The sequence below is a fragment of the Sus scrofa genome, chromosome 10 (assembly GCF_054392235.1).
Source record: "Sus scrofa isolate SSC_HxYL_T2T_F1_AM1 chromosome 10, Sscrofa_HxYL_maternal_Yorkshire_Landrace_v2.0, whole genome shotgun sequence".
Lineage (NCBI taxonomy): Eukaryota > Metazoa > Chordata > Mammalia > Artiodactyla > Suidae > Sus > Sus scrofa.
In genome coordinates, this window is record NC_139392.1 from 72,821,754 (window position 1) to 72,837,603 (window position 15,850).

At 40.2% G+C, this 15,850-nt stretch overlaps 1 protein-coding gene and 1 long non-coding RNA gene across 3 annotated transcripts in view; both read left to right on the forward strand.

Moving 5' to 3' along the window:
* ITGA8 (integrin subunit alpha 8) overlaps nucleotides 1-15,850 on the forward strand; it is a 171,516-nt gene that overhangs the window by 3,581 nt on the left and 152,085 nt on the right. The window lies entirely within an intron of this gene.
* LOC146399514 (uncharacterized) lies at nucleotides 494-8,670 on the forward strand. Its single transcript, XR_014817991.1, has 2 exons — nucleotides 494-1,396; nucleotides 5,375-8,670. It is a non-coding gene; the product is annotated as an uncharacterized LOC146399514 (long non-coding RNA).

A 15,850-nucleotide genomic window follows, 5' to 3' on the forward strand; every position in this document is an offset into this window, starting at 1 on the left:
GAAATGAATGGTCTGTGATGGAATGAACAGAGCAGTGACCTGTAAAGGCCTGGGGGAGTTTCAGAGAATGATTGAAAAAAGGAAGTTCCCCATGTTAGCCATCAGGGGGTACTGTGGGCCCAGGAACTTTGGCTACTACTGGGCATGGCCTGAGTTTGGGTGGGTGAAGAGGAGTCAGAGGATCCTAGCTCAGGTGTTTACTATTGAGCGGGGGGGCAGTACACTCCACATCATTTCTACAAATGCCTTTCCTCCTGCACCCCAAGGTGATGGAACTGCCAGTCAGTACCATTTGCTGCAAAGCTGTGAAAGGGAGGGATGGACAGCAGGACACTGTCCAATCTGAGCGTGGACAGAGTGTGATCTTGGAACCAAGGCCAAAAGGCAGAAACAGAGGCATTCTGATGCTGGCTGTTGCAGTGAATGTTAGCAGATGCGCTGCATTCATTCATTGCCTCCTATGTGCCAATCACGTATGCACATTCTAATCCATAAAACAAAACAACCACATAAAACTTGTTTGATGAATAAGGAAATGGACCTCAAAGTTGTTTGTTTGTTTGTTTGTTTTTTAAGATACCACACAGTGGTAAACAGTAGATGCAAGGCTGGTCCCAAGAGACTGCAAATCAAGGTCCGCGCCTCTAAGCGGAGGCACTGCTCACCTTCCCTCCCCCTCTTCCAGGCCCTCGCTTCAATGTTACCTTCACAACATCCAGTGAAAATGATCCTCCAGAGATGATCTGAAAGGGGAAAGGAGTTTGGGTAAAGGGTTCTGGAAACCAGAGGTTGTAGATGTAGCCGGTGTCTTGGTGGGAGTGATGGGTTGCATATACCCCTGATGTGTCACACCTCCCCACAGACACCCTCTCGGTGTCCCCATCAGCTCCCTCCTGCCTTATTTTCAGCCCTGGGGCAGCAACATACAGTTTTCCCACAAAGAGGAAGGAAATTTCTCTGCTTGACAAAGTAGTGGCTCTGAGGGCTAGACACCCACAAACTGAGATGCACTTAATAGAGTGTGATGTGTCAGCCACAAATATCTATCACATGGCAAATATTCCTTTGTACAGAGCATCCTGACTGTCCTTGTCTCCCACTCTGTCTGCTTTTACTATTATGTCTGAATTCAAGGCATTTGAAGTCCATTTGACCTTTTAGTGATGTTATTTCAACTTGTTTGGGCCCCTGGGGTGTCTACAAATTAATGTTCACTGTGGTAACCTACTACACTCTCTCAGCCTAGACATTGGAGGAGACTGGCCTATAATTTAGTCCCTGAATCTGATTGTGATCTTGAACCTTAGTTCATGTAAGGTCAACTGCCTTAAAAAAACAAATGAACGAACAAACCAAAAAAACCTGCTTTTGAGTGTGAAATTTTTTTCATTAAGTAGTCATTTATTTTTTACCTTATCATCTAACCTGGATTTTTAGAAATTACTTCTCATCATAAATGCAAAAAGAGAGGAAGCTGGCAATCGCCTAGCACTTCAGATGCATGCATACTATTAAAATCTGTCGTCCTTTCAAGTATGGAAAAAAGGAAACTTTCGGGAAGCATATGGTGGCAGGGGGGAGGTGCAGAGTGCAAATAGTAGACAATTTTCCTGCTCTGGGCAAAATCAAGTGGTTCCAAAAATGTCCTTTTCTCATCTCCCTTTGCCCCCACCCCTTCCTTCACAAGAACAAAATTCCCCCACCACCAAATTGATTTCTTTCACTTTGCCTCGAAACTGTGCCCGGTGCCTTGAACATAAATCATCGCATCTGCCAAATTTATGCCTCTCCGTTCTAAATCTACTTCAAAGTTCATTTTTTCTTTTCCCTACATTTTCCAAACTCATGTGTGGATTACATAAAAACTCCTAGATTACAGCTCCCAGGCTAGAGGGGGAATGAATGAAACAGAATGAAACAGACATTCCATCTTTGGAATGAGAAGGCAAATTGCAGCAAGAGTAACAAAAGCAGAGTACACCAATATTTGATTGTTTTGAAGGCTCAAATTAAAGATTTTGAGAGGATAATGATATGTGTTAATTACTGATGATAATCATCACAGCATTAGTAATAGTGGGGAGGCAATACAGCTGGGAACCCTCCCAATTAGGGATCCATTTAAAGACGGAGAGGTGGGGAGTTCCCATCGTGGCTCAGTGGTTAATGAATCCGACTAGGAACCATGAGGTTGTGGGTTCGATCCCTGGCCTTGCTCAGTGGGTTAAGGATCCGTTGCCGTGAGCTGTGTGTAGGTTGCAGACTCGGCTCGGATCCTGTGTTGCTGTAGCTCTGGCGCAGGCCGGTGGCCACTGCTCCAATTCGACCCCTAGCCTGGGAACTTCCATATGCCTTGGGAGCAGCCGAAGAAATCACACACACACACACACACACACACACACACACACACACAAAAAAAAAAAAAAAAAAAAAAAGGGAGAGGTGAGAGGTACCAGTGAAATTTGGAAGTCATCTGAGAAAGAATACCAGAATTTGCCTGGCCTTAATTTAGCATCAAAAACAAACCAAACAAAACCCTTAAAATGGAAGACAGTTTAGTTAGGATATTTCAAAGCTCTAGAATGGTCAGACTTTTGTCAGAATTGCATTTTAGCTTGGAGACCAGAAGCCTTTGCTGCGGGGGGTTGGGGTTGGGGGGGGCAGTGGAGGAGAGCCTGTTTCATCTTGTGTCGAGTGAGCCCAGAATAAGAAGCAGCTTAAAGCATCTGGTGCTCTGACTGGTACAGGGTTGTTTTTTGATGATACTGGGTGTGCCCCTTTCCCCATGTGAGTGTTGGGAGACCTATGATCACAGAAGTCTCACTTTTCTAACTTCCTCAGAAAGAAATCAGTTTCTGCTCAGAAACAAAGCAACAGCAAATGTAGTCACAACTACCCCGGTCAATGACAGAGGAAATAACACGAATGGGATGGAACTCAGGAACAGCAGAAATCTGGGCTCTGATAAGTTTAATTGGGAGTGAAAAACCTGACCCGAAGCTAATACAACTTTGTAAATCAACTATACCCCCAATAAAATTTTAAAAAATATATAAAAACCAAAAAACAAAATAAAACTATATTGATGATAACCAGGGAGGATAAGGAAGCCATAAAACAGATAGGATCTTACATTGCTGGTGTGAATATAAACTGTTAGTGCCTTTTGGAAGGTTATTAAATTATAAGTGTACTTATCAAAATAAAAATATTAACCTCCCCCCAAAAAAAAGTGAAAAAAAAAAAAAAAGGCAAAGGCAGCCCAAAGATAAACTACTCTTTTTTTTTTGGCTGTCCTGAGGCATATGGAGTTCCTGGGCCAGGGATCAGATCTGCGCTGAAGTTGTGACCCTCATAGCTGTGGTCGGATCCCTAACCCACTGTGCCAGGTCAGGGTTCAAACCTGCATCCCAGTGCTCCAGAGATGCCACCAATCCTGTTGTGCCACAGCAAGAACGCCGTATATTTTAAGGAATAATAATGCCAGTTAGAGTAAGTTTTGCTATTCATATACTATATACATATATGTGTGTGTGTATGTACATGTGTGTGTATATGTATATACACACATATGTATATACCCATGTATATACATGTATTTTGTGTGTATTTGTGTATATATTTTACACGCACGTGCACACACACATGCACACACATATCGCTTAGGGCAGAAAGCTTTGCTCAGTACTGATCTCACTGAGTCCTCAAGGGTGATTAGGCTGGAAGGCTTACTTAATCTAGAAGCAATGGCTCCATGACTGATACACTGGCTTGACAGATACAGCCAACATTCCTCAGCTTCTCCCAATCAGCTCAGACTTTCATGTGACAAAAGGCAGTCGCCACAGAATCCTGATATGAGAAAAGAGGAGGCAGGGTCCTTCCAAGCACACAGCAACCAAGGAAGCAATTAGAAAAAGGAAGTCCTTGAAACTCCATCTAGAAATGGGAAACAGATCTGCTCTACGGCTAGTTGAGTTGGATGAGCATTAGGCGCCTGTGGCTTAATCTGCAAAATTCTTTCAAGAAGCTGGATGTGTGTGTGTGATGGAACGTGCCACAGCTGCAGCATTCTGGTAAAAATGTAGGAAACTGTCCTGAAATTGTTCTGAAAGCAAGGAAAATGCACTGGGACATTTGAACAGGCCAGGTGAGATGTTCGCTTTCAAACTCGACCTGTTGTACATAGAGTCCTGTATCTGTGAGTTGTGTTGATGATGAGAGTTGACAATATTTCTAAGAAGCTCAGCTCAGCTATGCCCTGTTGGACTGGATGGATTTTTTTTTATTTAAATGATTTTTAATTTTTCCATTATAGTTGACTTAGTGTTTGTCAATTTCTACTGTACAGCAAAGTGACCCAGTCACACACACACACACACACATATATATACATATACATTCTTTTCCTCACATTATCTTCCATCATGTTCCATCACAAGTGACTAGATATAGTTCTCTGTGCTATACAGCAGGATCTCATTGCTTATCCATTCCAAATGCTATAGTTTGCATCTGTTAACCCTAGACTCCCAGTCCATCCCACTCCCTCTCCCTTGGCAACTACAAGTCTGTTCCCCAAGTCCATGAGTTTCTTTTCTGTGGAAAAGTTCATTTGTGCCATATATTAGATTCTAGATATAAGTGATATCACGTGATATTTGTCTTTCTTTTTCTGACTTACTTCACTTAGTATGAGAGTCTCTGGTTCCATCCATGTTGCTGCAAATGGCATTATTTCATTCTTTTTGTGACTGAGTAGTATTCCACTGTGTATATATGTACCATACCTTCTTTATCCATTCCTCTGTGGATGGATGGACATTTAGGTTGCTTCCATGTCTTGGCTATTGTGAATAGTTCTGCAACAAACATACAGGTGCATGTATCTTTTTCAAGGAAAGTTTTATCCGGATATACGTCTGAGAGTGGGATTGCTGGGTCATATGGTAGTTCTAGATTTAGTTTTCTGTGGTGCCACCATACTGGTTTCCATAGTGGTTGTACCTATTTACATTCCCACCAAAAGTGCAGGAGGATTTCCTTTTCTCCAAACCCTCTCCAGCATTTGTTATTTTTAGACTTATTAATGATGGTCATTCTGACTGGTGTGAGGTGGTACCTCATAGTGGGTTTTTGGTTTTTTGGGGTTTTTTTGTTTTTTTTGTTTTGTCTTTTTGCCTTTTCTAGGGCTGCTCCCATGGCATATGGAGGTTCCCAGGCTAGGAGTCTAATCGGAGCTATAGCTGCTGGTCTACACCAGCAACACGGGATCTGAGCCACGTCTGCGACCTATACCACAGCTCACAGCAACACCAGATCTTTAATTCCCGAACAAGGCCAGGGATCGAACCCATAACCTCATGGTTCCTAGTCGGATTCGTTAACCACTGTGCCACGACTGTATTTCTCTAATAATCAGTGGTGTGGAGCATTTTTTCATGTGCTTATTGGCCATTTGTATATCTTCTTTGGAGAAATGTCTATTCAGCTTTTTTGCCCATTTTTCAATTGGGTCATTGGGTTTTTTGCTGTTGAGTTGTATAAATTGTTTGTATATTTTAGAGATTAAGCCCTAGTCAGTTGCATCATTTCAAAGTATTTTCTCCCATTCTGCAGGTGGCTTTTTTTTTTTTTTATGGTTTCCTTTGCTGTGCAAAAGCTTGTCAGTTTGATTACAAAGATGGATTTTTAATGAAGAAAAGACTAATTATTGATCTTATTCAAAGCTCTCACTTAAAATATTTAATTTTCAAAATCAGTTGAAACCCATCTTCACAGAACATATTAGCACATTAAGCAAGATATACCTGTATATGAAAATTGATTAAAATCAGTTGTAATTCTGGGTTGTATTATATGGAGACTTCAGGTAGATAAACAAATTGTAATTTACAAATAAGCAATCTATACCTAACACATTCTACCCAATACAGTGGTCTCGTTCTGTTCTGGACCTCAGCCAGTTGGGAAGAACTGCGGCTTGACCTCAGCCAGTTGGGAAGAAATGGGTTCAACCCCAGCCCTGCAGAAGGCGATCTCCTGGATCCCTGATATTTAGTGTGTCGCCCCAAAGCTCTGCAAGTTGAACTTCTTCCAGATTCACAAACAGTGGTGAAAATGATCATTTTCCCTTTCAGTAAAGTAAAGCATAGATTCCCAAAATAAGTCTTTATGGAAAGGGTTGCCAGGTATTAGGCATTTGGAGTAGTCAAAAGGGATTGTCTCCAAAAGGGAAGGCCAAAGCAATTTGGGGAGATGATGGCACTTTCTGCATCCTGACTGTGATGGTGGAGCCATGACTAAATTTATCAAAATTCATTGAACTGCATGATTCACAAGAATGAATTTTACTGCACATAATAAATAAAACCAAAAAAGAGAGAGAAAACCATTATGGAGTATGCTAGAGAGTTATATATTTGATATGAAGATTAAAGCTGGTTGTGTGACCATTGCTATGAGCATGTGGGCTTAAACTCTTTTTTAAAAAATTCTATTGTACCATTATATTTGTTTGTTTGTTTTTCTTTTTTTCATTTTTTCAAAGTTTATTGAAGTATAGTTGATTAGCAGTGTTGTGATAATTTCTGCTGTGCAACAAAGTGATTCAGTTGTACATGTATACACATCCATTCTTTTTCAGATTCTTTTCCCATATAGATTATCACAATATTGGCTAGAGTTCCCTGTGCTATACAACAGGTCCCTGTTGGTCAGTCATTCCATTTACCACGGTGTGCATATGCCAATCCCAAACCCCCAGTCCATCCTCCCCACCCCCGCCACCTGCCCCCTTTGGTAACCATGAGTTTGTTTTCAAAGTCTGTGAGTCTGTTTCTGTTCTGAAAATAAGTTCATTTGTACCCTTTTTTTTTTATATTCCACATATAAGTGTTATCATGTGATGTTTGTCTTTCACTGTAGACTAACTTCATTTAGTATGTTAATCTTTAGGTCCATCCATGTTGCTGCAAATGGCATTATTTCATTATTTTTATGGCTAAGTGATCTTCCATTGTATATATGTACCTCACCTTCTTTATCCATTCCTCTGTGGAAGACTGGACATTTTGCTTCCATGTCTTGGCTACTGTGAATAGCGCTACAATGAACATTGGGGTACATGTATCTTTCTGAATTATAGGTTGCTCTGAAGTATGGTTTGCTCCAGATAGATGCTGGATCATACAGTAGTTCTATATTTATTTTTTAAAGGAACTTCCATACTATTTTCCATAGTGGTTGTATCAATTTACATTCCCACCAACAGAGTAAGAGCGCTCCCTTTTCTCTGCACCTTCTCCAGCATTTATTATTGCTGGACTTTTTGATGATGGCCATTCAGCTTAAACTCTTAGATGACAGGCAGGTCTGACATAATAATAGTTGGAAGTATAAGGACACATGTTATCCCTGAAAGGCTAAGTAAGTCACCTTACTGCCCTTAAATAGGGTCAAACCATATGTCAGCTCATCATTTAGGGTCTTCTGTATCATTCTTTAAATAAAAGATACTGTGTTCAGAATGTGTTTGGCAAGAAAACTGTGAATGGGAACATGTTGAATCAGAATGAATCTTGGCAATGAAGTTTCCCACTTGGGTAATTCTCATATCCTTGCCAAAATTCAGGTATGGGACTGCTCATGGATGGTCATTAGGTGAAGAAGCTCTCGCGTCAAACGCATTATTGTAGTGACCAGTTTTAGTATAACTGCCCTGCAGGGCATTAACTTAATAACATTAGGTCAGTTTTATTCTGAAGCTCTGATAATTGACATATGGACACAGATTTGTTTATGTGACTGTAGAAGCCTCTGTATTGATCCACCGTGATTTCCTGGACATGCAGAGATGAGAGAGAAGGCGCACACCATTGCTACAGGAAGAGGATTATGCAAGGACCCTACATGGCCCATATTACATATTGCATCTCACCCCAGGTATGGTGGGTCAAAGCCAGCTCCCCCTGCCCACCAGATTATGGCTCTATTTCAGATTTGTCTGTTGTCATTACCCATGATTTGCCCACGTGTCTGTGGTGTCAACTACCCTCACCTCTTGCCACATCACTTCCACAACTCATCTCCTTTGCACAATACGTCATGGTAAGCGTGTACTACATACTCCTATGTCCCCACTCCACCCTGAGCCCCTGTCTTAGGGCCTCTCTCTTAACCACCCAGAACATTTTATCATCCCATAATGGCTTTCTGGTACTTTTCTGTCTTCTCTCTTCCTACAATTCCCACTGGAAAACATGTATCCGAAATTAAATTGCAGTTGCTGCAAATCCTTTTTTTTTAAGAAGAAAAGGGGCATAAGACTAAAATAGAACATTTTTAAACATCCTAAATATGGATAGTCACATAAATGATAATATAAATCACACAATGGGATATTATATCACCATAAAAAAGGAAGCCTCTTAAGAATCAGAATTAAAACGGGGAAATGCTTTTGTTTCAATGTTAAGTGAAAAATATAAAACTTAAAATGTGTCTGCCACCTGCACAAGAGTTCAAGAGGGGATTTGCAGTGAGAGGCTGTCTTTGGGAAATGTAATTAAAAGTGTTTTTTTCCTTCTTTCTCTATTGCATTTTTTTAAAACTGTGAAGAGGTATTTATTTGTGACCAGGAAAAATAATAAAAAATGAAACATGCAGAAATTTCTAAGTGAAATTGTTGAGTTCACTGAAGTTTTATGAAGATTAACAATGGAAAACTGCTTGGCATATGCACACTGAGGTCTCTGGAATGATTGGCCAATGGGGACCTGCTGCAGAGCACAGAGAAATCTACCCAATATTTTGTGATAATCTATGTGAGAAAAGAATCTGAAAGAGAATGGATTTGCGTCCATGTATAATTGAATCACTTTGTTGTACTGCAGAATTTATTACAACTTTGTCAAGCAATGAAACTTTAGCAAAGCTTGAAAAAATGAAAAAAAAAAAGGAATACCACAATTAAAGTTCTGTATTTGCTGAGGGCAACCCTAGTTGCTTCCTCTTTTGTCCTAGGTATAGACGGTAAAGTAGTTTAGAGATGTACTCATTCATGTGTAGGTAGTTATATTTCCAAATACTGATGACCAAGGATGTTTGCAATGATAATTATTTGTAAAAATAAGAAGATACAGTGTATTACTGTTTTCATCCTAGATTGTTCCTATAGCAATAGAAGCATAGCCTTGGTGGTCTCACATGACAGTTTCTAGAGCTTTTTGGTATGAGAGCTATGGGGGGTGGGCAACTGCCTTACTGAGTCCACCACCTGAAAGACTAATTTCATTCCAGAAGCACCCTCATAGACACATCCACATAGAAATAATGTTTGGTCAAATACCTGGGCATCTCATGACCAGTCAAGTGGACACATAAAATTAACATCACATCTTCTGGGAGACTCACAGTATGTATTCTCCTAGAAAAGACACTGAAAATTCATGAACTGCAGAAACCCATTGGGTTCATAGGATGGAATATTATTGACAGTCTCCTCACATTTTTCAGGCCAAAGAATATCCAGGGATTACCAGGGTATCAAAAAACCCCAAATCTCAGGCTTAACCCAGCCAAGGTTTATTGCTTGTTTGCACTATCTGGTTAATATGAGCTGGTAGGGAGACTGCTTATTCAAGTGACCCAGAGACCCAGGCTGATGGAGATTCCTTATCGACACGTGCTTTCAAGATCACTCTAACTGGGAAGGCATGTGGCAAAGTGCACAACGTCTATTTAAACTTCCACCTGGAATTGACATTTACTACATCTCCTCAGGTTTAGTGGGCCAAAGCCTGCCTAGGAGGCTGGCCATGCCAACGCATTTGAATATTTAACACCTGATGTTACATTTGTGTATTTACCCACACATATCAAAACTGTATGCACAATCTCTAAAAAAAAAAAAAAATTCTAGAAGGGAAATGCTGTAGAAGAAATTGTCTTTGCAAATGAGAAAAAAAATAGGTTTTTCTTTTCTTTCTAATTAAGACATATTTTGCAGGACATTTTTGCGGCGGGGTGGGGGGCAAAATAGGAAACTTCTTTGGAGCTACAGTCCCAATCTCCCCATTTATGGTAAGGAGACACATGCAAGGAAACAAAGGTTTTTTTTCTTTCTTTCTTTTTAGGGCCACACCTACAGCATATGGAAGTTCCCAGGGGAGGGACTTGCATTGGAGTTGCAGCTTCAGTTGTAGTCATTGCAATGCAAGATACAAGCTGCATCTGCTACCTACACCACAGCACACGGCAATGCCAGATCCTTAACCCACGGAGTAGGGCCAGAGATTGAACCCACATCCTCATGAATACTAGTCGGGTTCATTACCACTAGTAATAGGAACTCCTGGCCCTACATTTTAAAGCAGACCGAAGGAAGTGACTTAGCTTGGTTGGCAAATGAGGAGTGGAATTTTGCAGGCGACGCTTTGTGTACGAAGTCTGCCAGTGAAGTCAATAGGGGAAAAGAGGGGGGTTGTCTGAATGGGAGGAAATGCCATATCTGGTGCAGGGTCTATGACCCACGTTGTGTGTTGGGGGGCATTTAGATCTGATTTACCAGGTAAAGGCAGGAAAACGTGTGTGTGTGTGTGTGTGTGTGTGTGTGTGTGTGTGTGTACATACCACATGAGTACATGCATGCATTTGTATATAGTATACATAGATAAGTAATAAATCTCAGTTATAGAGAATGATTATTTAATTAGAATAACATATTTCTGTCCACAATGGGTGAATGGATGAAGAAGATATATAGATGTGTGTGTGTGTATACCCACACACACATATACACACAAATAGAATATTACTTAGCCATTAAAAAGAAGGAATTCTTACAACCACTTTGGAAAAACAGTACGGAAGCTCCTCAGAAATCTAAATATGGAACTACCATATGATCAAGCAAGCCCACTCCTGGGCATATAGCAAGACAAAACTATAATTCAAATAGATACACATACCCCTATTATCATAGCGGCACTGTTCAAAATAGCCAAGACATGGAAACAACCTAATGTCTATCAACAGACGAATGGGGAGTTCAAGTCGTGGTGCAGTGGAAATGAATCCAACTAGGAACCATGAGGTTGTGGGTTCGATCCCTGGCCTCACTCAGTGGGTTAAGGATCTGGTTTAGGTCACAGATGCAGCACGGATCTGGCATTGCTGTGGCTGTGGCATAAGCCAGCAGCCATAGCTCAGATTAGATCCCTAACCTGGGAACCTCCATATGCCATGGGGGCGGCCCTAAAAAATAAAAAAAAGAAAAAGGCAAAAAACCCCCCAGAACAAACAAATGAATGGATTAAGAACATGTGATACATATACACAGTGGAATACTACTCAGCCAAAAAAACAGTGAAATAATGCCATTTGCAGCAATATGGATGCAACTATAGATAATCATACTAAGTGAAAAATCAGAAAGACAAATACCATATGATATCACAAATGTGGAATCTAAAATATGGCACAAATGAACCTATTCACAGAACAAAAACAGACTCACAGACATAGAGAACAGACTTGTGGTTGCCAAGGAGGAGAGGGAGGGGTGGGGTGGACAGCAACTTAGGGGTTAGTAGATGCAAACTATTACATTTAGAATGGATGGGCAGTGCGGTCCTGCTGTATAGCACAGGGAACTATATCCAATCTCCTGGGATCGAACATGACGGAAAAGAATATTTAAAAATGAATATCTATCTATACATCTATAGATAGATATATCTATAGATAGAGAGATAGATACATAGATAGATAGACTTATGACTGAGTCACTGTACTGTACAGCAGATATTGGAGCAAGATTATAAATCAACTATACTTAAAAAAAAAAAAAGAGGAACCCTTGCCATTTACCTAAACATGGGTGGACCCTGAGGGTATTATGCAAAATGAAATAAGTCAGACAGAGAAAGATAAATACTGTATGATCTCCCTTCAAGGTGGCATAGAAAAAAATACAGACATATGGCTACCAGAGATGGCATTGTTGCAGGGGTGGGGAGACGGGAGAAGGGGGTCAGAAGATACAAACTTCCAGCTATAAGGTAAATAAGCACGAGGCATGTGATGTGCACGATGGCAATAGTTAACACTGCTGTGTGGTGTATATGAAAGTTAAGAGAGTTGATCTTAAGAGTTCTCATCATCAGGAAAGAACCTTTTCCTTTCCTTCTTTTTTTTTTTTTTTTTGCGTCTATGTGAGATGATGGATATTTACTAAACTTGTGGTGACTATTTCATAATATCTGTAAGTCACATCATTACGCTATATACCTTAAACTTACTCAGGGCTGTATGTCAATCACATCCTAATCAAACTGGGAAAAAGAGGATAACGCATTTTTAACAATACATAGAAAATGAGTTAGTATGATATTTCCTTAAATATTTGAAAGTTCTCAATAAGATGATCAAGATTATGAAGGCTATAGAAGTATCCTTTCATAGCTTTTAATTGTGCTTTTGGGATATTTGGAGGCATACATTTGGAAGTTTAATTTTCTGTGTCATAAAAACTGATTCAGATTCTTTTCTTGGATTTGTTTCTTTTAGACAAGGAGCTCTCTGGCTACCAGTATTTTATTTTGAATTTTACCTAGGAGTATTCCCTGTTCTCACATACATAATTTTAATTTATTTCTTTCTTTCCCTCTCTCCTTTCTTCCTTCCTATGGCCATACCTGAGGCATATGGAAATTCCTGGGTTAGGTATTGCATTGGAGTTGAAGCTGTGGCCTATACCACAGCCACGGCAACACCAGCTTTGAGCCGCATGTACGACCTGCGCCTCAGCTTGTAGCAACACCAGATTCTTAGCCCACAGAGCGAGGCCAGGGATCAAACCCGTATCCTCACAGAGACAATGTCAGGCCCTTAACTCACTGAGCCACCACAGGAACTCCCCATAGTTTCAATTTAAAAGAAACTTTTACAGCAGTAAAAGTTTGATGATGGGAAAAACAATAAATGTTTAAAGATTTCCTTTCTCCCTTTCCTGATTAAAAAAATGTCTGGACAGCTCCTGTGACAGCTGTAAGAAAATCCCTAGGACAAGGCACTTGAAGTGATGACTGAAAGCTACAGAGAAACTTAGTGTTTTCCAGGACAAGGCTGAGGATTTTTTAAATAGTTTCCAAAAATCACCCACCTGCCAAAGTGTTTGGTTGCCCTTGTGTCAATTTCAGCTCTTCTCTCTCTCCCCTGGTGATCTATTCTCACTTTGTGTGATTCCTCCCATTCTACTAAAAGAAAAGATTAGAAAAATCTGCTGATAGCCCATGTGTGCACCAGATTCTGCATTCCCTCACTCCTGCTCAGAAAGGAATATTCCCTTGGAAAAAGGGGCCAAAAATTAGTAGGTTTGCCACCCACTGGGACTTCCCGTGTGGAATTCATATGCTGATTGCCCAGAGACCAAATTCATGCCAATTTAAGAGAGGTGGCTTTAGAGCCCAGAAATGTAGGACAGGCCAGATCAATATTATTGCTACTACCCATCTACATTTCTCAGATTGGCCCTTAAATCTTCTTGATTTTTTTCTTTAGGATTTCTTTTTTTGGATCATAGACATAATAATGCTCACTGCAAAAACTCAACGATATAGAAATATATACAACTGACATAAAAAGCCACTGAAACGCATACATTCCCAAGAGAACCATCACAAACAGTTCAGAGTCTATACACAGACACACCTACACACAGAATATTTGATTTTGATTTTTCATTTTTTCTTTTTTTTTTTTTTTTTGTCTTTTTAGGGCCACATCCATGGCATATGGAAATTCCCAGGCTAGGGGTTGAATCAGAGCTGCAGCTGCCAGACTACACCTCAGCTCACAAAAATGCCAGATCCTTAACTCACTGAGCAAGGCAAGGGATCGAACCTGAGTTCTCATGGATCCTTGTCGGATTCGTTACCACTGAGCCACGATGGGAATTCCAGAACATTTGATTTTTAAAGGAAGGTGGGATCATACTGAACAATATCCCAGACGAATTCATGAATGAATAGATGGGAGTTTGGTCATTCATTCAACAAACACTATGTGTCAGGTATTGTTCTAGAAGTGGGAAACACAGAGGTGAAGCAGAGAAACCTCTGTTCTTGGGACCTATGCCTATTTGGAAGGGAATGGATAGTCAATAAGTAGGCAAACTGACACATAAGATCATCTCACATAATGGTAAGCACTATGAAGAAAAAGTCTGAAGGAAAATGACTTGGGGTAGAGTGAGCTAGCTGCTCAGGCAAGGGGTCTTAGAGGAAGTGGCATTTGAGCTCAAACCTGAGTAACAAGGAGGAGGCAGCCAAGTGGAAAACTGTGGGAAGAAAAGAACAAAAGGGGAGTTCCCATCGTGGTGTAGCAGAAACGAATCCGACTAGGGGTTGTAGGTTCGATCCCTGGTCCCACTCCATGGGTTAAGGATCTGACATTGCCATGAGCTGTGGTGTAGGTCACAGTTGAGGCTGGGATCCTGAGTTGCTGTTGCTGTGGTGTAGGCTGGCAGCTGTAGTTCCTATTTAATCCCTAGCCTGGGAACCTCCATGTGCCATGGGTGCTGACCCTAGAAAGCAAAAATAAATAAATAAAATAAAATAATAAAATAAAATAAAATAAAGAAAACTGTGGGAAGAGTGCGTACAATGAGGAGACAGAAAAGCCTGGGCGCATTCAGGAAAAGTGTGTCTGAATCTTAATGAGCTGGGAAAGTGGGAGGAGATGAGGTTGGAGAAGCAGTTGGGTGGGGTGTGGGGGGTCCTCCAGCTGGGTCAGAGTTAGCACTGCAGAGGTGGAATGACGACTGTCCAAGAGGAAAAAAAAAAAAAGATGGATTGTTCAATTAGTGGTGTTGAGACAACTGGCCTTTCATATCAAAAATAAATAAAACATCTTTGCCACACCCAAACAAACAAACAAAAAAGCCAGGTGGACAATAATCCTCACAAAATTAAAAGACTAGAAAACATTGGAAGAAGATATTTGCAACATTTATGGGGCAAAAAGAATCAATACTCAGAATAAATGTCGAATTCTTCTAATCAGTGACTAATCACCAAACAAGAAAACGGACAAAGAATATGAACCAGTAATTTATAGAAGAAAGAAAAAGTATATGGTCCATAAGCATAAAAAGATGATCAACTCTGCTAATAATCATGGAAAGGCAAATGAAAACAGAACCAAATGAAGTGTCATTTCATGGTCCTCCTGATTAGCGGAGACTTAAAAGTCCTATGGAGCTGATGGTCCCTCTTATGTGCCCTAGCTTGTGTGCATGGAAATTATGGCCACTTTGGGTATCCAGTTGGCATAGCTAATAAAACAGATATGGTCCCAGAGAGAAATTCTTCTCCATAGGCAGATTAAGATGCTATAAGGATGTGCAGGGCACGTGTTTGCTGTAGCAAAAAAACCTAAATGGTCATATGTAAATGGAATGGATAAATAAAATGCAGATAGCTATTCAGTGAGATACAATACAATGCAAGAGTTAAAAGGGATGAGTTTGGATGTATTTATTTATCTATCTATCTACCTACCTGTCTAATCTATCATCTATCTGTCTAGTTAATCTATCTATTTAATCTATTACCTGTATGTCAATTTAATCTCATCTATCATCTATTTAATCTCTCATCTCTCTATATGTCTGTTTAACCTATCATCTATCTTCTATCTAATCATTGAAACATGGAATATCTCCCCAAAACATGAAATCAAATATTAAATACAACTACACACTTTTCTATACAGAGAGTATAATACCACTTTTTTTCAGTTAAAAAAATACAAGAAAGAATCCTCAATAGTAAACTGTTGGCCAACG